The sequence below is a fragment of the Rhodnius prolixus genome, unplaced genomic scaffold, assembly GCF_049639745.1.
Source record: "Rhodnius prolixus isolate KJV_2025 unplaced genomic scaffold, Rpr scaffold_13, whole genome shotgun sequence".
NCBI lineage: Eukaryota > Metazoa > Arthropoda > Insecta > Hemiptera > Reduviidae > Rhodnius > Rhodnius prolixus.
This window is the reverse complement of record NW_027411583.1, coordinates 7,649,011-7,674,201: the sequence shown is the minus strand read 5'-3', so window position 1 is coordinate 7,674,201 and position 25,191 is coordinate 7,649,011. Positions and strand designations below refer to the sequence as shown.

Genomic DNA, 25,191 nt, shown 5'->3' with positions numbered 1-25,191 from the left:
GTAACCCTCCACTTATGTATTACTGACTCCAGGAGCAGTGTGACTAGGTTTTTTTTCCAAAGTATCCTTACTGTTAATTTTACTGGCTTGCTTTTTTCAAAATATTAGTTTAGCTCTAATGTGGAATAAGAAATTGGTGAAGAAAATTTGCCAGTGAATTTTCCGTTTCTTAAGATTTTTGCGCAAACGCTATTCGTACGATTTTCTTTAAACATTGTATGGTGATGACGAACACATAAATGTACAGTTTTTGCTGGATACACTTTTCCAGAAATTCCATTCTATGAAGAGGTGTATAGCTTTCTTTTAATTTGGAAGGTTGAGAATAGTAGAAAGAGAAAGTCTTAAAAGTGTTCACACCACATATTTTTGTCTTTGCTTTCCGGTTTATTATTAATAAGTATTATTTACCTTCTTCTCTAAAGGTAAACAGAATAATTAGGTATTATTTTTAATGATTCTAAGTAATGGGCGTAACAATAGTAAAAAAAACATCTTTATTAAAGAATAATGCGCGTAACAATAGTAAAAAACCATCTTTATCAAAGAATAATGCGCGTAACAATAGTAAAGAACCGTCTTTATTAAGAAATAATGAGTATCACTTAATTAAGATTTTTTTGATCCGAAAAATATTACAATAAATTGCTCTTGGTTTGAATTTCCCACTTAAATGTGATAGTTTTTATGCCCTACAAATAAACTATTAAAATTATGTTCAAGAAATTCCTTGGTTTGCAATATCTTGAAGCTGTAAGAATAACCCCGAGGAGTTAAAGCTGCAAAGAATTGAATTGTGTGTCAATTTGGTTGGAGCTGTCCACAGAATATTCAAGGAGAAGAAGCCAGGTAATGATTACCCCAACCTCTTAAAGTGAAACTTTAACACTCTGTTTCATCAACTATGTAAAGAGTAGAAGTCTCAAAAGTTAGAATACTTGCAGAACTTTCTTCTTCAATGTTACATAATGTTGGTATTCTGAAAATTTGCCGGGATTCCACCAGAGTAGATCATTTAATGACTCATTCTGCTTAGTTAGAAAGAACAGTGCCGTCACGCTTGACGAAATAGTATATTTTTCATTAAGGTAAACTTGATATTAGAGTTGTTTGTTTGAATGTGTGAGAGGACAAGATCTTGTTTCAGGCACAAGGCCATTGGGCCCGGATTGTATTTTACCACGTAGTTATCTGTGATAATTGCTGTGCTGTGCTTGGTGAATCATCTGTCGACAGTGAAATCTCTTGTATTTCATTGTAACTATTATAATTTTTGTTCCACGAAATGTTTTTTTATTTTTAATGCGATCATTTGTTTTACGGTTATTATGATTTGCTTTTTTTCTGTGGTTTTTCCTCTTTTTCTTGTTTGGTTACATTATCTCAGGATGTATCTTGTTTGTTACAACAATCTAATTTTGGTTTCAAATTGTTTGATTAAACTTTTACGGAAAAAGTTTCAAATCACCGGAATTAAATTTTAAGTTAGAGTAATATGAGAGTCTTATATAATATCATTCCACCTAAATGTTTCTTTTATATATTATATATACATTTTTCTTGTATATATTTCATTATTTTATTTTTTCTAACGTTTCCTTCATTATTATTATAATTATTTTTATCATGCATTCAATTTTTTTGTTATTATGCTTTTACCCTTTAGCAAAACATGTCAACTATGATAAGGAAATGTCATTTTTCTTTTTCTTTTTTTATTATTGACCTAAATGTTGTTGTTGAATGTGAACAATTTTAAATATATTGTTTATATTGACATATCGAATGCATAACATAACATCTTAACAAAAATTCTGAATAACCTTCACGGTTTGAATTGATTGATTTTTTCATTGTATCTAACTTAAATGTTTCCTTATATATTTATTTTTAGATAATCAGAGACTAAGTACGATAATGAGTAAGTTTCTTCCTTCATACTGACGTATCGCAATTGAGTAACTGAAGGCATAAATCCAGGCAGAATCTAAGGAGAAAAAAAAGGCATTTTAAAGCATCTAAAAAAAAAGTGAGCATTTTATACCAATTTTTTTAAAAAAACAAATTTTATTTACATATCTTTAAAACTAAAACAAAAACAAGCAATCCTTAGAATATGTAAAAAAAGTTGCAAACCCTTAAATTTCACTCTGTTCTTCGGAGCAACAGTTTTTTACAATAAAGAGAAAGTCATAGAGGAAAAGTGCTAGTAATCGCCCCAATATTAATTACATAAACAAACATTTCTCATAACACGCAATTGTCGGCAATTAAACTGCCATAAAAAAGTAATAAAGATTAAAATGGATTAGTAATTTAAAGAAGTAAAAGTTCTTAATGTTAAGGAAAAAGAAAACTTAAAATTAAAGGAAAATTCTACTCCCAAAAGAAACCAGAAATCTCTCGGTATACATTTTTCTGAAAAATAATTTCTAATTAGAATAGAGTTCCATGTATAATAAATAGAAGTCCATTTTTACTCATGTTCTTTAGAATTCCATAATTATGTCCTTCAATCAGTAATAACATTTATTCTAAGTAAATTTATTTACGGAAAAACAAGATTAAAACTGATAATAACCGTGAATAGGTAATTTCCTTCCTTCTTAAGCATTGCATGAATTATAATTTACATTTTTTAACACAAACAGGAAATGGGTGAACTTTTCGTGTTGAAATCTGTTATTTTTTTTTTTAATTCACTTTAATTAATATTGTATTAGGAAAATTTTTATTATAATGGCCTGTTAATTGAGAAGAAATGTGGTAGTTATGAATATTGTAATGAGTTCGGGCTGAAGAGGCAACGAAACTGCCTTCTCGAATTACTGGGATGATTCTGGTAAATCTGTCGAATCAGTAATTAAAGCTGTATCTTGGTATCTGTTTCAATTCTGTTGGCTAGGTGGCGTTATAAGTTTATGGTTAATAGGAAATTGCTAGAGACTGTTGAAATCATCCATCAGAGATTCATGAACTAGGGAAATCAGATACAGAATGCTGATCTTGCTGCTCTTTTCTTTGATCACCTCCCGATCGAGTACTTCATTCTCATCCATCAATAATTTCGGTGTTATCTTTAATCCAACAGCAATGTGGAAGAGCCATTTTGCTCCAAACGTCAACTATTCTATTCTTATACTTAGAACATTAAATCATCAACCAGCAACTTCTCTGCTCTCAAAAAAGACAACTATTTGCCTCTATTCTATTTCGATTATGGATGTCTCGGTTATAAGCCCTCTGTAGGATATCTGGATAATAAAGTAGAGGCGCTAATTGAACTCATTTTCATACCTCAACTTCAGGATCATTTAAGACATACCCAACCTAACAACTTGGCGTTGCCAATATTTTCTTCGTGACTTTCTGTTGCACAGAGGCAAATAGCAAAGGTCATCGTACATTCTTCAGTTCTTCCAGTTCAACTCCTCGGTCAATTACCACCCTATTTGGTTAGGACCAAAGTCTCGCTTGTACTACTAATGTCGTGGGTGAGTCCTAAGTCAATTTCCAGAATAGGTTTTTTTTTCTTTTTAAGTTATTGTTTAAAAGAATGCCTTTGCAAATTCTGTCCGCGTTTCTCTCACACAATAAATGAACACTATAAATATAGCAAAGTTCAAAGCGATCACTCCCGGGTCCTTGAAACAGAAACAATAGAACACAATATTAATAATTCAAACTTAACGCTCCTACAATCATTATTTGTTTTGAATAAATAATCTTCGCCAGTTGGTTTAAGTGAAAAATAAAACAAAATTCTCAATAAATTTAAACTGAGAATCTTATCGTTGATTGTTTTAAATTTTATGCACATTTCTGTTGTTTAAAGAAGCAAATTTTTTAAGTATATTTGATTTTTAAAAGACGCAATTTGTGGCCTTGAAAAATCATGAAAACACTCAAAAATAATCAGAAATGTAAAAATCACTTATCACTGATTCACTGCAATTGTTAAATTTTATTTAATCCTTTTTTTCAAAACATGGAATTTTTACTGACTATACAGCTGTTTAGGTGATGAGGTGACATGGGAAATTATATTACTAGTTTATTGTTTTTCTCTTTACCCTCTTATTTGAAAGAATTGTAACCGACCATGAATTCTCGTAGTCCAATTTTCATAGTGCCAAAGTGAATTTTCTTCGTGGTCGGAATTTTCGCAACTAATTTAGTTAAAAATTTTAATAAAAAAAATCTAGAAATGCAGCATTCGTAAAACTTGCCATTCCAGTAAATATGTATAAGTAATATGCATATATTACTATAAAAAGGAAGCGGTACAATCACTCAGAAGTATTTCTAATTGAATTTTACTGGAGAGAGGATTTTAACAAAAGTAGGCCTATTGGGCGGCAATGTTGTACCAAGCTTAGGCAAATTCGTTTTAGTATTTGAAAAAAAAAGAAGTCATAAAGTAAAAAATATATTAAGTAGTGTTGTAGCGCTAAAAGTATTTTAACCATAATGAATCCTGAAGCGCTATGAAGCATTTACAGATTCATTAGAAAGAATAAAATAAAAATATAGGATGCAGAGAGAGACTCTATAGTTTCTACCTTAGTTCTTATTTACTCACACAAACACTATCATCACTACAAAACTATGTAAACCACTCGCACAATAAATAACGAAGTCACATGCCGAAGCAGATACCATTGTGTTGTTCTAGGAAGGTATAAGCCAGTACGCAGCGCTCAAGATATCCTTATCTCATGGAAGCCATGAAGAAGAAGGTAGCAGATGAGTGGCAGCCATGATGAAGAAAGAAGTGAAAGAGGCTGCGCTATTCTTCAAATTGTATATTGGGAAAAGATAGAGCTGGTTCTTTTCCTCCAATGTATTGGGAAATTAAGGCATTAGGAGCCAACTGTAACTGTGCATACCAATATGTTGGTTTTTCCAGCCCTCATAAAAAGTAATGGTCACTGTGCATACAAGTAAGTAAAGTTGTACTTCAAGCATTTCGAGGCCAAATTTTATGTAGAGCTTTCTTAATTTAAGTTCTTGCAATTTTTCATTCTCTAAACTAGACTGTAGCACACATCCACACTGGGCTTTTATTTTTTATCGAGGGGCTTCGAAACGTTTAATTTCTTACTGTCAGTAAGATTTAAATTGAAAGGGATTCTTAAGAGGATCTGCCTTTACATTCTCTTATTTAAAATGTGATAATTTAATTGCGTAAACTATGTATGACGGAAACCAAAATAGTATCAGTCAACTGCACTCTGTTGATAGTAAGTTTTATTAATTCCCACATTACTGGGACTAGGCGCACCTGTGATTGAAGAATGGACCCATGATAATCAGCTAAATGAGGTTATGACGCGCTCATAGTTACACGTGTTGCTTACACTGATAACAGCTGAATCCACTTCAGATATGAAGACCAGAGTAAACCGGGCGTACTGATCGTGATAAAGGATTATTACATTGCATGTGTTTCTTTTGAAATATTGCTCAATTTTCTCTAGAAATGTTGATTCCCGATTATGTAGCTTGAAGGTAATGAAAACTGTTCAAGTGGAAATCAATGATGACCTAATTGGTAAGGGACTTAAGTGTTTCATGGGAGAATTAATCGTGTTAGGAAGGGATGAAATAATACGTCATCAAAAGCTCTAGTGAAGCCCTCTATGTGCGCGGGTCTGTGAATGTATTTTTCTCCTCCCTAAGGTAGACACAAGTATGGGGAATATAATTCAGTATGCTGCACATTAGCGTGAAGCACATTGACGTTATATTTTCGTCAAGTAATCTGTTGTGAACACCCACACAGTTTATCTCTACAATTAGCAAAATGAAATTAAAACGCCCACATTGCTGTAACTATACTGTCATTGCGGTTACGCAATTGACTTCCCTGTCTAATCTTCACCGGGTTACATAGGTTATACCAATATCCGTTCTATCAGGTAGACCTTGCAACCGTAACCTTTCCCTTAGGTGAATATCCATTGTCTCCACCACTATATTTTTAATAACTACTATAAGTTCCAGTAGGAAAAGAAGACAATGGCGCTGCGAAGGCAATTTAGTCAATCAGGTCAATGCTAAGTTAAACTTCTAGCAATAACAGTTAACAAATCGATAGTTACCAGCGAGCAACCATCATTAAGAACAAATCACCGAAAGTAACAAACAATAGTAATAATTACGAATCTATAATTCTTGTGCAGCAGAATTTATATACAAGTTCTGTTTTATAAGAAAATTTGTTAACTCTAAAATAATAATAGCAGTTGTTTAGATAGTTTATGTTATTTATAAATTACTTTAAATTTATTTCATTGTAACTGGGTGATTGCCCGTATTGTAAATAAGTAAATAAACATGTAAAAATGTAACAATCCAATTCTTAGAATCAATTTCGTATAATTGGAAATATTTTCCTTGGAAATTTCTTGTCAGGTGTGATTAAGGTGAGGAAAGCTTTCTTTGAAAGGGATATTTAAATACTATGAGAGCCTTAATCCTATTGCAACATTTTTAACGCCTTAACTAGAGGTAAGTAAAACTCCAAACTTGAGGAATATTCGTTAAACGAAAATTCCATTTCACGTTATAAACTTTGTTGACTTTAACGATTTTTTCGCTCAAAATAGTTTAAAAAAACAAAACAAATGTAGTACGACGTTAATTACTGTAAAGTTATTTGAGTATTCGTATTTCATCGCACACCAACACCTGATAAATTACATAAATTTACACATTTTAAGTACAAAAATGGCTTTCTAATTAATTGTGTTTATCAGTCTCTTAAAGACAGTTCTGATAATTTTTAATTATTTTGGATCATTATAGCTCATTAACCCTAATCTTCCTGTATTGATTATTATAGTAATAATTTAATGGATAACTAAATGAGCCTGTTTTAGTTTTTCATAAAATTGAACTAAAAAATAATCCAACCAAAATTAGATGTCAAAGATATTCAAAAATTCGGGCATTTCAAATTCTGCGTCAATGTTCCACAAGACTAGACAGTTCTTCAGGGATTTTGGCGACGCTAGGTGTACTCAAAGCTTCAGAAATTAATGAATTTTGAATTCTAGCAAACTTTAGTTCATCACCACATTCACCAATCGTCGCCTCGAAAAAAAAAAGCTTTCATTTGTAGAAAACTTCCATTTTTATTCTCAATTATGTCAAAATATATTTTTTAAGAGTTTGTGTATCATACAAAATAATACTTTATGACTAATCGCCTTCGACATTTCAATCTTTAAATTACGTCATTTCATTTTAATTAAAATTTTCGCTCGTTTAAATGAGAGAGAGAAAAATGGCATATGAGATAAAGATTAGTGGAAAAATCTGGTTAACACCAGATGATACTTGAAAAAAGTGTTTTCAAAATTATATGTTAAACAAAATATGTTATTAATATACTGTTAAAGAAATATTTTTTCAAATAGATCTAGGTCAAGTGAGAGGACGCAGAGGAACTATTACACCTTTGAAATATCCAGGAAGTATCTCCAAATGATTTTAGAATTTGATTAAATTATGCCCAGAGTTTTCTCTGAGGATTAAACTTTTTTTAAATAAATTGAACATTCACTGATTTGTAATTGGTCAGGTCCAGATGACGAATCTGAGAGTTATGTCCAGCATTCATTACATTGGTCATTATTACCTAGGTTTATGAATCTTACTTGAATAGTGTCATCGCAGAAGCAGTTACGTGGGTTTGCTACATCTTCTCACAGACTCTTCAAGAGTACCATCGCGTTCTAGACCCAAACTTCTTTAGGCGTTCGCTGAGTCGGCAATGCCCCATGAGGAAAATCTTGGCTGGAGTATTATTTTTAGTCCCATAAAACGATAATTCCCCCGCAAGGGGTGTCTGTTGCATGCAGACACCTGGGGAGTAGCGTCCCCACGGGTAACCACAGCACAGTACACCATGCACACTCACCAGATCAGTAAACTCACACTTACATACCTTACACAATACACGCAATTCAAAGAGCACAAATAGTACACAACCTAGGGCTTCCTTCCTTCCCTAGGAAGCGATCCTTCTAAGAGAGCTTTAAAGGCAGGCGTAGAGCCCTAGAGGAGGCCAAGATCACCACTACTCTAAGGGACTGTGAGCCAATCCCTCACATTCCCAAAAATTATGTTTCTAAAAGTAGCCGAAGTACTTCTAGCGAAAACGTAAGGTAGATGAGGCAATCGACTAAGAATCTTATGGTCCTATCACGTAAATGTTGTAAGTGGTTTCCTTAGTTACTGTGCGAAATAGTTTTCGTTAAAAAAAAAAAAAAAAGTAAAAAGAAGGTCAATTCATAAAGACTTCCACAACTATGGTTTCGAAACGGCATTATCTGGTATGAGTTCCAGCAATTTTTCTTTATTCACATTCTTTTTTTTTATCTAGCGATGATTAATAAATAAATAAATCAAATTTCTTTTGTGTTTAGATAAATAATGTCAAAATGCTTAATTTCTGAAGTGAAATTAAATTTGCTCAAATCGTGAAATATTAGTAAGTAAATTAGGAATTTAACATTTTCTTTTAAGATCGTATTAAAGTAAATCGTCTCTTACCTTTTCAATAAACAATCAGCTTTTTTGAAATATAATTATTGATTATCACATTACGAAATTATATTAAAATTCAATAAATTACTTTTTTAATAAACTCGAATGATAAACATTCTCCATATAATTACGTTTTAGTATAAGTATAAATATACATAAAACATTTGAAATTGTACATAAAAAAAACTATATTTAGATATCCAACAGATATTTGTAAACTCATCTGTGGTTTTTGAATGAAATGAATTGTTTTCATGTTTATCTTAAATCAATATTGATTTTTCTCAATGACTGCAAAAACAAGTTGTTCATTAACGAAATTGACAAACATACATGTCTGAAATTTTTGTATGTAAAACATACAAGTTCTACTGAACCTTGAAATTGTTAAAATTATTTACAACGTTTAAACTTCTATCAAATTTATTTTATATTAAATTTATTTGACATGCACTTGTAAAAATAAAATAAAAATTACAAAAGATATTCTGCTGCATTTAAGAAATCTTGGGATTCATTTTGTAAAAAAAACTTCCCTAATTCCCCCGAGAAGGAAATATACAGCCCCAACACCTGCTGAACCACACGGGGAAACAGCAAAATGGGATGGACATCCTTCTCAAAGCCGTTACAACCCTCCTACCCAAGAGAGAGTATATCCTATACCATCACCCGATAATTTCAAAGACTTTTACTGATCAAATGCCCTCCTCAAGCCCGCGTTTCCACTGGGAAAGGCTACTTTCGCCTAGGAAGTGTTCCTACATAGGTAAATTTTACGGTATTGTTGAGAATTAAATATAATGCTAAAATTCTGAGTTCGTTGTGGCAGACTTATTTTGAAATACTTTTCATTAAAATTTATTTTAAGGCAGTATTTTGAGTAGTCAGGCTTCCCTCAAAAAGTCCGTTTAGTGAATAATAACATTGATTTTTGTCCCGGGTTCGAATCCAGCTGCTGACCCTTAGATTTTCTCTTCCTTGGAGCTTCTTACAGCTCACTGTCCGGTGATGGACAGTGTTGTCTGTAACGAGAGAACACTGTCCGGAGGCCGACAGTGCACTGAAAAAAAACTCCGGCCGCCAATAACCTTAGATGTTGACGCGCCTTCTCGTGGTTCGTCTCTCTCTTTTTGCTGCAGAATCTCCTGTTTTTCAGTGGGGTGTTTACGTCCAAAACTACCGATCAAGTTACTTAGACGGCAGGAGATTCGCTATTAAATGTTTATTTATAATTCTTTTATAATTACATTAAATAAAAACGAAGGTCAAAGACCGAGAGCCGAACCCACCAACTTACATAGCAGGCCGCGCCCCTCTAAATGCTCCGCTACTGTGGCGCCTTTTTACTTCTCAAAATACTTACATGTTTGATTCGAATTTTGAAAACGTACGATTACTTCATTAGCCTGTTACATAATCGGTTAGTAGGCGTGTGTTAGTTGGCATACGCACAGGCATAATTTACAAGTACGTGCTTCCTTATTTTTAATATCAGTTATGCGCAACGAACAGCCATCCACCTGTGCAAAATAATAATTAAAAGATAGACAATGATGACAGATTGTACTGTTGACGCAGGTTCTATTTATTTTCTTTTTTTAGACACTTTTAAACTAACTTACCATCTTCAGTGTTTAATTATTGGTGACCTTCATTATTGTTTGTACTCACTTCGTTTGTTATTTAATATTTTCGCTGCATCAGCGTTCATTTATTATGAGGAAAAATCAAATAATATAAATTCAGATAAATTGTTAGAACAATGCAATATGGCATTTTAACTGCTGTTTATCAGTTTGTTGAACCCTTTTTATAGCCACTTACTAGCATTAAAATCAATAATTGCAATTATGATAGATTTTAAAAATTAGGTTTTCCAAAAAATGATCTTAATTCGAAAAATAAAAACAGTTGTGAACACCCACGCTAGTTTTTGTAACAAGAAAGGTATTAACTCATTCATTTTCTTCAAAATCCAAATTTTGGGAAAATTTTCACTTCTTACAAACTTTTTTTTTAAAAAACTGTACATTTCACTGAAATGGTGCATTACAGGGATGCTTACGTCTTCTCTCCTACAGAAGTGCTCTATAAAAAATTTCCTAGAAGAATAATTCAAATAAAAGTGGCAATTTTTTTCTCTACCGAAAAAATTTATAAAATTGTCAACATTATTGATCCCACTAGAAGACTCATAATCCGTCCTCTTAAATTGGAACAATATTTTTACCAATAACCCACTAATTTATAAATATTTTATTACCCTTAAAATCAATTTCACATAATAATAAATGCATTAGGGCATATACATTAGAATGCCTAGTTGCTGTGGTACACAGATAGGTGAGCTATTAATGACGGTATGGCACGTTACTCTCAACTAACTGACATCTTGACTAACTGCCTGACTTCAGACTCATTCAGAGTTTCATGTAGATCGCTTTTCGGACTAGACTATGATGACTACAATACCATGGAAACAATATTTGAATCCCTCAAATTCATTAACCTTTAAACAAACAGATATTCTTTGACAGATAAAAGGAGATATGATATCAGTGATTGGCGCCTTTTATAAAATAAATACAAGTTATAGATATATTCGTGAGTAACTAGGCGCCACGATAGCCGACCGGTTTGAAGCGAGGCCCGCAAAGCTAAGATGTATTGTGGTTCGATTCCAGGTCTAGGCCTTTGATTTTATCTAATAGTTAATAAAAGAGATTTATAGTGAAGTACGTTTGCTAATCGCCTCCGTCTGCGACGTCTAATTTAGTAGCCGTATTACTTTATTAAATATATGTAATTAAATTCTAATTAGAGAGAATGGACTGTACCATTTTTGAGAAAAATGAAAAATTCTTTAGAGGTATCCAAATAAAATATAAAGTAGGAGCTCCCTGCGATAGCTATGTGTGCGAAACTGGAGGATACTCTAGCTTCAGCTGACCGATAATGGTTGCTAGATGAACTGAACCCACTTACGATTATTCTAGCGCCAAGATAAAAAGAAGAAGTCGAAGCAGGAAGAACGTAATATGCTTCCTCTAAAGTGCTATTTTACTGAATTACCATCAATGTAATAGTAGAACTTGAATTTTTTTAGTGAGACATCTGATTTTCCACAAAAGCCCTTTGTTGTAGGGAAATTTAGTCAACGAACATTTCAGTTTTGAAAAACTATTGAACTATAACAATTAGAAGTGAATTCAACAATCTTCACAATGTTTTCTTTAATCCATTTGTTGAGGTTAAAACTTGTAAATTGTCCCTACAAAAACTGCTCGTCTATAATTGACAATTCTCTGATTAAATACGTGAGTCGAAAACGTGTTAGATTTTCGTAGATTATTTAAATTTTACTACAAAATTATCATCCAGGAACATTCTCAAAAATGGAACAAATGTTGTCTCAAATTCTACAATCATTGTACCATATATTTATTTCCTTATCTGTTAGATTCCGTTTCCTTTATAATTTGCGAACTATCTGACGTATTAGACGTGACCGTATAAAAATAAAACATAATCTAATATTTAGAAATGTAAATAAGTTTATTTCAGTTTCCTGGTTGTTCATTGTAGACTGCTTTGAATAGTATGGTCTTCATATTTCTAAATTATCTGTATACATTTATTCTTGTCATCATATACGAGGGTCGTTTGAAAAGTCCGTGCAAAGTCAGAGAGAAAGCACTACTGGCGCGTATCGAGGTTATGTTTAGTTAGTAGCATCTCTTGGAAGAACACACACCAAGTTTCAGCCAGATCGGTCTATTTCTTTGTGTTTGGCATTCGTTTGAATCAAGGAAGTCGAGTGATTTTCAAAAAATGGACGAAAAAGAATTTCGTCTGTTGATTAAACACTACTTTATGAAAGGCAAAACGCCTCAGGAGACTAAAGAGAAGCTTGATAAACATTATGGTGACTCTGCACCTTCGATTAGAACAGTTTATAAGTGGTTTCAAAATTTTCGGAGTGGCCATATGGGCACAAGTGACGCTGAACGTTCTGGACGCCCTGTTGAGGTTACTACTCCAGAAATCATTGATAAAATCCATGATATGGTGATGGATGACAGAAGAGTGAAGGTGCGTGAGATTGCTAGTGCTGTGGGCATCTCGAATGAACGGGTACATAATATTTTGCATCAACATTTGGACATGACAAAGCTATCCGCAAGATGGGTGCCGCGATTGCTCACGCTTGACCAAAAACGAAATCGTGTGAAGTGTTGCAAGGACGGTTTGCAGCTGTTCCAGAAGAATCCGCAGGACTTTAAGCGTCGTTTCGTCACTGTGGATGAAACATGGATACATCACTACACTCCTGAGACCAAAGAACAATCTAAACAATGGGTTACCAAGGGGGGAATCTGCGCCAAAAAAGGCGAAGACCGTTCCTTCGGCCGGAAAGATTATGGCGACTGTCTTTTGGGATTCGCAAGGAATAATCCTCATCGACTATCTGGAAAAGGGTAAAACTATTACAGGTGCATATTATTCATCGTTATTGGACCGTTTGAAAACCGAGCTGCAAGAAAAACGCCCACGATTGGCCCACAAAAAAGTCCTTTTCCATCACGACAACGCACCAGCTCACACCTCAGCAGTTGTGGTCGCAAAATTAATGGAAATAGGGTTCCAACTCGTTTCACATCCCCCCTATTCTCCAGACTTGGCTCCCTCGGACTACTATTTGTTTCCCAATACGAAGAAATGGCTGGCGGGAAAAAGATTTTATTCAAACGAGGAGGTGATTGCAGAAACGAATGGCTATTTTTGAGACTTGGACAAATCCTATTATTCGGAAGGGATCAACAAACTAGAGCAGCGTTGGACGAAGTGTATAAGCCTAAAAGGAGACTATGTTGAAAAATAAAAAAGGTTTACCCCAAAAAATTAAGTAGTTTTTATTTTTGCACGGACTTTTCAAACGACCCTCGTACATATATTCAGAATTTTGAGATAATCTAAAAGAATTTACAATGAGTTTTATATATTGTTAGATGCAAATCGTGGTTTATTACTGCATTATATCATCTTATCATTTAACTGATGAAATTTTATGATACCATGAGTTAATGAAAATTTTTGTGTTTTTTATATGAATAAAATTAATTAAAATGCTTTCAGTGATTTTCTATATTATAAGTCAAAACCCTTTTTAAAGAAAACCGTAGTTCTGAGACTTTAGAATAAGTCGATCCTTCCCTGAAAACTACCATAAAAAAAGAAAAAAAAAAGTAATTTTTTGGGGGGTTTTAAAGTATGCGTACCCTACAATTCCAAATTAGTTGAAAATCTGCGAAATGGAATTTCAACTTTTTAATTAAAGCTCATCAACCTTTTTCTTTCATATTTTTCTTTGCTTCAGTAAAAACGCACTTCTGTTTGATGATCTTTAACAAAATAATCCTTTTGATATCATTGGTTTCTGTTCTCACCATTAATAATTAAATTAAAAACATCTAATAATCTTACGAGTCTTTTGTTGCGTTTTTTTTTAACTTGAAATGTGAATTAAAATCCTTTGGTAAAAAATGTATACTTTAATTGGCGGCGCCCCCGTTAATTTACTCTTTACATTGTCTATTAATAGCCCATGTTAATTAGGTTGATAATAATGCATCAGATGTAATTGTAGTTATTTCATTGCTGCAAATTGGTTTTAATTAAAACTGTTATAAGAATTAAGGTAGGAAAAATACCAAAATTAGTTTCATCATGTTTATTTTCATAATAACATTTATTTTATCAGCTCTTCTAAAAAGTATTTTGTTTTCTTTTTTTTTTCTCTTTATTTACTTTATTTTATTTATTTATTTTAATTTTTTATTTACACATTGTCTGCTCTAAGCAGTATTGCGTGAATCTTGTCCACGAATAGAAGCACTGCAAACCATTAAAGCAGGCTCTTGAAGATTAAAGGGGTGACAGACTTAAATTTGGCCAACCGATCCATCTCGATATACCCAGTTGATACGACAGACTTGATGAACATCTATTAAAGCAATAAAGTCCTTCCATTCTTCTAGTACATTCCAGAACCAAACGGAAACCTCAGAATGCACCCCATGGAACTGTTTATTTAAAGATAAGTGAAAGTTTAATATTTGTATGGTAACATTTGTATGAAGTTAATATTTGTATGGTTTTATACGAGGGTCGTTTGAAAAGTCCGTGCAAAAATAAAAACTACTTAATTTTTTGGGGTAAACCTTTTTTATTTTTCAACATAGTCTCCTTTTAGGTTTATACACTTCGTCCAACGCTGCTCTAGTTTGTTGATCCCTTCCGAATAATAGGATTTGTCCAAGTCTGAAAAATAGCCATTCGTTTCTGCAATCACCTCCTCGTTTGAATAAAATCTTTTTCCCGCCAGCCATTTCTTCATATTGGGGAACAAATAGTAGTCCGAGGGAGCCAAGTCTGGAGAATAGGGGGGGATGTGAAACGAGTTGGAACCCTATTTCCATTAATTTTGCGACCACAACTGCTGAGGTGTGAGCTGGTGCGTTGTCGTGATGGAAAAGGACTTTTTTGTGGGCCAATCGTGGGCGTTTTTCTTGCAGCTCGGTTTTCAAACGGTCCAATAACGATGAATAATATGCACCTGTAATAGTTTTACCCTTTTCCAGATAGTCGATGAGGATTATTCCTTGCGAATCCCAAAAGACAGTCGCCATAATCTTTCCGGCCGAAGGAACGGTCTTCGCCTTTTTTGGCGCAGATTCCCCCTTGGTAACCCATTATTTAGATTGTTCTTTGGTCTCAGGAGTGTAGTGATGTATCCATGTTTCATCCACAGTGACGAAACGACGCTTAAAGTCCTGCGGATTCTTCTGGAACAGCTGTAAACCGTCCTTGCAACACTTCACACGATTTCGTTTTTGGTCAAGCGTGAGCAATCGCGGCACCCATCTTGCGGATAGCTTTGTCATGTCCAAATGTTGATGCAAAATATTATGTACCCGTTCATTCGAGATGCCCACAGCACTAGCAATCTCACGCACCTTCACTCTTCTGTCATCCATCACCATATCATGGATTTTATCAATGATTTCTGGAGTAGTAACCTCAACAGGGCGTCCAGAATGTTCAGCGGTCACTTGTGCCCATATGGCCACTCCGAAAATTTTGAAACCACTTATAAACTGTTCTAATCGAAGGTGCAGAGTCACCATAATGTTTATCAAGCTTCTCTTTAGTCTCCTGAGGCGTTTTGCCTTTCATAAAGTAGTGTTTAATCAACACACGAAATTCTTTTTCGTCCATTTTTTGAAAATCACTCGACTTCCTCGATTCAAACGAATGCCAAACACAAAGAAATAGACCGATCTGGCTGAAACTTGGTGTGTGTTCTTCCAAGAGATGCTACTAACTAATAAACATAACCTCGATACGCGCCAGTAGTGCTATCTGTCTGACTTTGCACGGACTTTTCAAACGACCCTCGTATGTCTAATCAGAACTAATTGATAAAAGTGATAAACGAAAAAATTAAGTCCTGTTTTTACTTGTAATAAAAAGCTATTCAGCTTTATTTTCCTCTTAAAAAAATCGACAAACACAATATAATTTAGTAGAGCTTTTAGTGAAACATTTAAATAAAAATGTTGATACGCTAAAAATGTAATTGTTTTACATCCTGGACAATGAAGGAATATTCCAAAGTCAGTGGCGTTTATATTAGGGTTAACTAATAAGACCAATAGAGTCATTATTGCCCATTCTCTTTTACACTCTTTTTCTATAACCATCTTTATCCTACTGGCTAGCAGTTTGTTCTTTGATATTTAAATGATTTGGAACATATTTCCTGAATAAATAAATAAATAAATAAAAACAATTGTATTTATTTGATTTCGCTATTAATTTAATCTCTAAAATACATTGCAAAAACATCCGTTGCTTCTTGTACGTCGATATTGGTAGTGATGAACTTCACTTCTGCTTCGTTATTCACAAAGAATTTATTGATTTATCAGGTATGCAGAGCAATTACACATAATATTTGAAAAGAGTTGTGAGGAGAAAGCTATTGGCTGCCTTCAGAGGTGTAGTTATCATTTGTCTTCGGAGTATCGGCAGCCCCTTATCTATCCAAAGTCGCAATGAGTTCAAATTGCTACCCCAACAGAAGGCAATTCTATTTAAGCCACTTTACAGCCCGAAAAAAAAGAGAGAATACTGCCCAAGTTGTACCGCCGTTTTCCTATTCTAACCATAGGATCCTGAACCTAATCTCATTCTCTAATCTAAACAATCCGTCATGAGGTGAATCAGAATTTCCTTCTCAATCTCACAACATGTATCTAGCATTTTATACGATGTCTTCTCAGAGCAGTGCCCAGAAAGAGATAACGAGACCTGGAGTCTGAGAGATGTCCACGAAAGACACAGAATCATTTTACAACCGGGCCCTTTCTTTTAAGCATTATGGCAGGCCTAAGAAAAGCTACCACAACAAAGGAGTCTAACTCGTGAGTCTTGTACAGATCTAAGTCCACCAAAGGAGTTGAAGGAACAAAATAATATCCTTCCGAAGGCAGGACGCTGCTAGCCTTCTCTGCTTAGATTATTCTTATTAGAAGCATCAAAGATAGTAAGGAAAGTAAATCTCATCTTTGGGAGGGAGCAAACGTCCAATTTTTTGTATTGTAATAATAATAATATGTTTATTGTTCAAAGATTCAATTTTTTGAATTGACACCTCCATACTTCCTATAGAAAGCGCTTCTAATATTATATCGTATGTTGAAGGCGCTTACAATCTTTAACAGATACTGGGAGTTACAATAGCTTTTTTAAATAGTTTTGACTTCAAAGCCATTTCTAAACAAATTTAATCCACAATTAGTGTATGACTATGTACTTACCCTTAAGAAATGAAATAGTTATTTGTAAATTAAATAAGTCTTCAAGAATTTATTTATCTCACTCCTGAAGGTTAAATAGGTCTTGGCTTTTTCCACAATATTTATTTCTAAATTGTGATGTCACATTTATTGTTGAACAGAATGCCATCTGTTCTAGAAGTTCATGAACAGTAATTGTAGTAGAAGGATATTTTAAACGTTAATGTAACAGTTACATCATCGGAATGGAAAGATACGGATAGTCTAATGTTAAAAAGAAATTGTCAATACAACCTGCCTTTACTTTATTTTTTTTAACCAAAATATCAGTGTTCATAACTTTTAGCATCAACATGTCAGCTTCTCAGCAATGTTGGCTTACATACCCTCGTTTATTAGTGAGTTTATTTCTATTTATTCATTATTTGAAATTTTTAAAATAATTATGTGATTATGTGAAATATAAAACAGGTATGGCTGGTATTTTCAGTTCAGTAAGCAATTTTGATTAGTGAAGTTGAAGATGAAAGTTGTCTTTTTGTCCCGTATAGCGTTGGTGATTTAGGAATTGATGGTAATGCTGTTGGGGCAATATTTTGCAGGGTTGTGGATGTATTGACATTTATTGAATTTAAAATCTAACAGTCTTGTAACAGGAGGATAATGCTGCTTTTTGAGGTACGAATTTTTATTAATGGCTCATAATTCACAAAAATTATCACGCTAAATAAGACAGATATGTGCCCGTAAATGCACGTATGTAATTCGTGAAAAATACATTATTAATTTGTTAAATTAAAACAAAGGAAAGTAAATTCGTTGAACGGAATTTTTGAAAAGAATTTGATTGCATATCTTTCGTCAAAATTGAGGAAAGATATATTTTTATTAAATCGTCCCATCTCTCACTCAAAATAAGAAAACGAAAGTGTTATAAGTGTAACTTTTTCCTTTTTCTTTCAAATGAAATGAAAGTGATCGTCTTCTTATCCGAAGTTCATTCAGATACTAACTAGCGTTTGATCATTGTTGAGAAGATTGATTTATGACCGCGATAAATGAAATCAATTAGTTATACAGTACAATTATCCTACTATCTAGTTGTGAATTCTGAATTAAAACTAAGCCAACAGTATTCTAAAAATAGTTTTACCACACTAGTTAACCAAATATTTAGCCTTACTTAACGTTTAGAACGTAAAAAGTAATTTTATTTCCCCGCTTTGCTTTGGTTAATTTAAAATTTGGTTGTTCAAATTTATTTAAAATTTTCTTACTTTATTTTAAGTTGCCTTATCATTTTTAATGTTTCCTTAACACTCTGGTGTAGACAGATATTTGTACAAATTCATTTCAGTCGTAACTGTCTTCTTAATGCCTCTTACTAGGAAAGGGAACATATCAAGTTTTAATTTCGAGTTTTCATATATTCGTTCTAAGATTTCCTGGGTCCGAAAACATGATTTAAGAAAATGATCTGCGTGTATATGTTTAAATATACAAAACATATAATAAATTAAACTCCGTATGGTGCTGAAAAACTTTTATATTATTTCGTTACTTAACAACCGAAGTCCCTTAACCGGATTTTTCGTAATGGATTTTCACTCTTTCCTCAAACTTACCATTATGCGAGACACTACTGTAATGTACGGTCCTGTGTCTTATAAAACAAAGGAGTGATAATGTGTGGCTACAATTATGAGTTTCAAGAAATTTCCACAGTTGGAAAAACTCCTTAATGAAAACTCCTACATTAGGAGTTCTCCCACTTTTCTTCAGGATATTTTTTATTCTTATTTATTTCTAAGGATTTCTGGAGGTGTTTCGCAGAATGACGTGTACAGAGAACAGAAGGAATGAGGAGTGAATAAGAACTGTGAAGAAGAAAAGAAGAACTAAGTGACAAGGAATAGTAAATAAGAAATTGATTTAGTTCTACCATTTGACAAGAATGCAAGAAAGTAAAATGCCTAGAAAATGTCACGAAATAGGAGCCCTAGGTAAAAGGAAATAGAGCAGACCTCTTGGTAAGAGACAAAATTGATACTGTACAGTAATTTGACAGAGGAAACCTGAGTTTTGATTAAATATTTAAGTTAGAACATTGACACTTGTATTATGTATATCGTAGATCATAATTTACTGTATTCCTGCCAACTTTAAAATATTTTTCTATCGGTTACCAATCTTATTTACGTTGTGCTGTAGTTTATATTATTTTCCTAATTCGTTATAATTTACTGCAAATAATTTGCTAAAACATGAGGTCTCCTAAAGCTCTATGATTATCATAATATATATTCATAAATGTTATACTTACGGTATTGACCTAATATTTTTTTCTATTAGAAATTTTTATTGAATATACGTAAACATATTCAATAACAGTTATTGGGGACATTACCATTTTATATCTAATTAGATGACATTCACTTCCTAATCCAAATTAGGGATGGAATAAGTTACTAATTTGCGACTTTAAGAATAAAATAATTGCGTACTAATCTACATTTAAAATAAAATTGGGTTAATTAGGGCAATAAAAACAATTCTCTTCTTACAATATTAGGCAGTTTGGTTTCAGGTAAATGTTCAGAAATCCTTGAATTGATTATTAAGAATTGATAATAGTAATAATTCTAACAAGTGTAGTAAGATTGTTGTTATAGAGAAAAGGTGGGTCATACGTACTTTGAGGAAGGTCAGTAATTCATTATATTTATAACTGACTTTATGGCCATAAAGGACCATGAAAGTTATGGCTACAAACATTTATTTCATAAAAAATATCTTAGATTCATTTATGGTCACTATAAGATGGAGAGGCATATTCTAACTTGTCGCTAATTCTGGCACATTTCGCAGATGGTAAACGCATTCTAGCGGTTTCTTAATCCTTGCAAACAATTCGGCCAAACGGTAATTAACGTTCAGTATCAACGTTCAATCATTTATGGTTCACACTTTCAGATAAATTTGAGGTCATTAGAAGAGATATAAATTATTTACTGGAGAAAAGTTATCATCTGAATTCTGACAAACTCTTATCTACCTTATTACGAGCATAATTTTAGTGGGTACCAGTAATAATGTCATTGGAAAAAAGGTAACAATTTTAGCTAGAAAAAAGTTAATTATAGGGCCCAGTAAAAAAGTAAATAAAAAATGACTGAATAAAAATCTTTTCTGTTAGAAAATCTGACGTCACTTTATTAAAAAATCATTGTTAGTTATCTTTTAATAAGCAGTCGTCTCTGTGAAAGTTAAAATTTGGCCTTTTTTAAGTAAAATGTATTCAAAGAAGCCGGGAGTGAATTTATAGCTGCTTTCTGTGCGGGGCCACCCTAAAACTTATATTTTAATTTGGGTATTTTTCCTTATCATTATATTTTCAAAACAATTTTTTAATATTTTAGAGGTACTTTTATGGTCACTTATAAACTTTTTTGTTTTTCGTAACGAATAATGTAAATAATCTAAAAAGCATTGAAAGGTGAAGACAATGCAGGTTATAACCTTCCGTTGTTAGTTAGTTCGCCGTAACTTTACGGGTACGAGGATGTTGCCGTTCCATTACAATATTTTTTCTACTGATTCCGTTCAGTTTTATTCTTTTGATCATTGATCATCTGTAACTAGTTTACTAATCGTTTATGAAAATTTATCTGAAAAGAATGGGAACATATTTTATTGTTTCTCGAATTTCAAGTTCTGGCAAGTTTCAATTAATAATCAAAATTATTGAAGAAGCTTATGTTTCTTCTTCAGTCAAAGTTTCGTAAATTTTGATTTCTACAGTTTCTGTAAAATTCAGCATACTGTACACTGCAATCACGAGTTTTGTAAACTTGGAAAACAGTTAACTGTAAATGGTTAAATCCATTTTTATGGATTCATGAATATAAAGAACTAATGTTCATCCACAGGGAGCTTTCTAACAAATTTTTTGAACCAAAGATGTCCATTAATCATTCAAAGATATCAAATTTTGATATCAGTGTACTTCTAAGGCCTAAAGATTATCAAAGAGAACTAAGTGTTTGAGTCAGCTACTTCTAAGAGTTGAAGTCATCCAGAATTTATATTAAAGGAATTCCAAAATCCAAGTAAGTCTTTTCTCTGTTTTTTTAATATATATTTTAGTTTAATCTTTTTACAGTTATTGTTTAAACTGTTTTAATTAGTATCACCTTTATTACTTCTTTAGTATTTTCTTTGTGAAAGTAATTTCTTGCCAACTCATTTAATAACTCATTAACTTTCCCTCTCACTCTCTCTCGCACATACTTAAACATATAGCTTTGATAAATTTCGTATGAAAAAAAATTCCAAAAAGTTTTATTACGTAGAAGGAGGGCTTACAAAATATTAAAGTGGCATCTAATCAAAAGTAATAGTTTTTGAAACTGATGATCAGTACTTTTAAAAATTCTTTTCCAATCCAAAAAAAAAAGAAATACCTATAGCTCAATGTTTAAACAAATGTTTCTAAATAATATCTCTTATATTTAAGACTTTTTTTGCTCTCATTCTTTAATTATTAATTAAATTTGAAAATATTTAAAAGTTATTTTATTCGTTTGTATTTTGGCTTTGAGGGTTTAATTTATATTTAATTTTGTTCTGGCCACATACTTTGTATCTAACCTGTAACCTTTACTGTACAGTATAGAATCTCTAAGTTTGATTTTAAAGCGAACTCAGTTTAAGATGTTTTACTGAAGCCAATCTTATTGGCTTTAACTTCCAAGTGATAAGTTTAAAGATAGTATTTTAATTGCATTGTTTATTGATGCTTAATATTATTCCGAAATGTGTGCCGTAAATTATATTGGACTGTTGTAGAGGAAAGCCTCATATTTATTAGTTTCAGTATCAAAATTGCATTAAAAAAAGTTTCAAAATAGAGACCTATTTATTTTTTAATATGCACTTTTTATTCTCTTCATTTACCGTTGTACTTTTCTGTCCATTACCAGCTCGCAGTTTCCATGATAGCTCTTCTTTACATCCAGCAGCATGTCCTCACATTAGTTCACAACCATTTCTACATCGCGGACAATTAACAAAGAAAGAAATGTACTTACTGTATCTTCTGGAGCTCTTCTTCAGGTAGGCTTATTGTATTATACATAAAGGAAGCTATCCACTCCATCTGTGGAGCTTCCGGTAGATTTATTAATGATATTTAAATCATTTCAACAGAAAATAAAACTTTTTTCTTATAAATTATATCGTTTTCTTACAATCTGAATGATTTTTTTTTTTTTTTTTTTAAACAAGGCTTTTATTTGATTGAACAATTCAATACGTAAACTTGTGTTTCTCAAATAAAACTAATGTTCGGTCGAACCAAGTGATCTTAATTTGATTTAATGAAGAATATAAATTCTTACATTTAAAAGAGTATAAAGATAATATCTCCCATTTTGTTGGGCCTTGCATGTAATTGCTATAATTGATTCATTAAAGTTAAACAATTTCGTACTAGTCTAAACTTTTTTCAAGTAAATGAATGCTAAATGATTAATTCTGGTTAAAACACAATTTGAGTAATGATAAAAAAGCAAATTCTGGGCAAAAAGTTATATTGATTGAAAAATAGGTTTAGTTCAACTTATTTTTATAAACAGATTGTTCATTGATATGTTTGAATGTTAATTTTCAGATAAAAACAGCCGTTACTAGAAGAGTACGCCTGCTAAACTTCATCACATTGAACCAACCGTGCAAAGACGTTGGAAAACATCTATCCAGTGAAAGTTTACAAAATATTTTTGTTTTTAATCAACTATTTAAAATATAGAGTATAAAGTATACTAATCATTAAGAAACTTTATGCTCAACTTATGATATTGTTAAAAAGAAAATGTAGAATTGGTAGCAAAATAAAAAAAAGTGAATTTTTAAAAAGTAATATTTATTTATTTACCTAAATCAATACATATTCATTAAATAAGTATATTACAATACAAAATATTACAAAATTAAAAAAAAAGAACTGAGATGAGATGGTATTTAACAACTCCAAAATTGTTCACATGCCAAGGGTTCGTGTAGAACACGTCAAAAACTGAAAAAAAAAAACATCTGTGAGGTAAAAGTAAGAAAAACAGTAAAAAACAATCAATAAAAATTAGTTTTAAAAAAGCCAATCAGGCAGCAAAACCTTCTAGACGTCAAAAACCAAAAATTAAAATTAGTTCTAGAAAAATCCATCAGAGAACGCCAAATACCAGATAAGTTAAAGAATAAAAAATTAGTTCTAAAAAAAGCCGACAGAGGGCGCCACTAAACAGGTAAGTTTGATAGTTTGTTTACATATGTAAACAACTTTGACAGTTTATAGTTCTAAAAATGTCCACCAGATAGCACAGCTGTCGCCTCTAGTATATATAGGTGAACATAAACAAATTTTCTTCAGTACGACTTGAGTGATGCAGGGGGGTATATCGCTCTCGCTCGTCACTCCAAAAAGCATCGATATCTTGTCAATAAACCTCTCTCACATAAGAATCATGATGGTAGTGTAATGGTTATGAAGATGTTGTCGCTTCGACGGTCGGAAGGCGACTATTCTCCCCACCCTGCCCCACCCCCGCGACGAACTTTCTTATATACCCTCTGGAGAGCATGTTACCATAGCAACGCGTCCCATCACCGTGACAACCACCAAACATTCAACAAACTGCCGCTAGATCGCTCCCATGCCCTGTATTACCATGATTAAGACTCTCATGACTTCCACACATTTAACCATGCTAACCACTCTCACGACATCCACACATTTAACCATGCTAACGACTCTCATGAATTCCAAACTTTTAACCATGCTGACGACTCTCATGACAAATATACGACCTTGCGCTCATATCTAACCATGCTTACGACTCTCATGACTTTCAAACATTTAACCATGCCAACCACTCTCATGACATATATACGACCTTGCGCTCATATCTAACCATGCTTACGACTCTCATGACTTTCAAACATTTAACCATGCCAACCACTCTCATGATTTCCTCAGATTTAACCAACTGGCAACTCACATGACTTATATATTCCTAACTCGCACACACATTTAACCATGTTGGCGACTCTCGTGACATATATACGAACTTGCACTCACATCTAAACATGCTAGTGACTCTCATGACTTATATATTCCTAACTCCCACGCACACTTAACCATGCTGGCGACTCTCATGACATATATTCATAACTCGCACACATTTTACCATGCTGGTGACTCTCATGACATATATTCATAACTCCCACGCACACTTAACCATGCTGGCGACTCTCATGACATATATTCATAACTCGCACACATTTTACCATGCTTGTGACTCTCATGACATATATTCATAACTCGCACACATATTTTACCATGCTGGCGACTCTCATGACATATATTCATAACTCGCACACATTTTACCATGCTGGTGACTCATGACTTATTTATTATTACCTTGCAATTTAACCATGCTGGCGACTTTCATGACATATATTCATAACTCGCAAACATTTTACCATGCTTGTGACTCTCATGACATATATTCATAACTCGCACACATATTTTACCATGCTGGCGACTCTCATGACATATATTCATAACTCGCAAACATTTTACCATGCTTGTGACTCTCATGACATATATTCATAACTCGCACACATATTTTACCATGCTGGCGACTCTCATGACATATATTCATAACTCGCACACATTTTACCATGCTGGTGACTCATGACTTATTTATTATTA

General features: G+C 32.8%; 2 long non-coding RNA genes across 5 annotated transcripts; both read left to right on the top strand.

The window, feature by feature from the left end:
- LOC141448059 (uncharacterized) lies at nucleotides 1-6,376 on the top strand. 2 transcript variants are annotated; one of them, XR_012454817.1, is made up of 4 exons: nucleotides 1-291; nucleotides 724-849; nucleotides 1,895-2,029; nucleotides 4,676-6,376. It is a non-coding gene; the product is annotated as an uncharacterized lncRNA (long non-coding RNA). The 2 variants fall into 2 exon arrangements; XR_012454816.1 differs by having other exon boundaries at nucleotides 1-425.
- An 11,166-nt stretch (nucleotides 6,377-17,542) lies between these two features.
- LOC141448054 (uncharacterized) lies at nucleotides 17,543-23,340 on the top strand. 3 transcript variants are annotated; one of them, XR_012454814.1, is made up of 7 exons: nucleotides 17,543-17,818; nucleotides 17,972-18,098; nucleotides 19,232-19,450; nucleotides 20,394-20,529; nucleotides 21,350-21,529; nucleotides 22,403-22,535; nucleotides 23,092-23,340. It is a non-coding gene; the product is annotated as an uncharacterized lncRNA (long non-coding RNA). The 3 variants fall into 3 exon arrangements; XR_012454813.1 differs by lacking the exon at nucleotides 20,394-20,529 and having other exon boundaries at nucleotides 17,565-17,818; XR_012454812.1 differs by lacking the exons at nucleotides 17,543-17,818; nucleotides 17,972-18,098; nucleotides 19,232-19,450; nucleotides 20,394-20,529 and having other exon boundaries at nucleotides 20,939-21,529.
- Nucleotides 23,341-25,191: the final 1,851 nt, after the last annotated feature.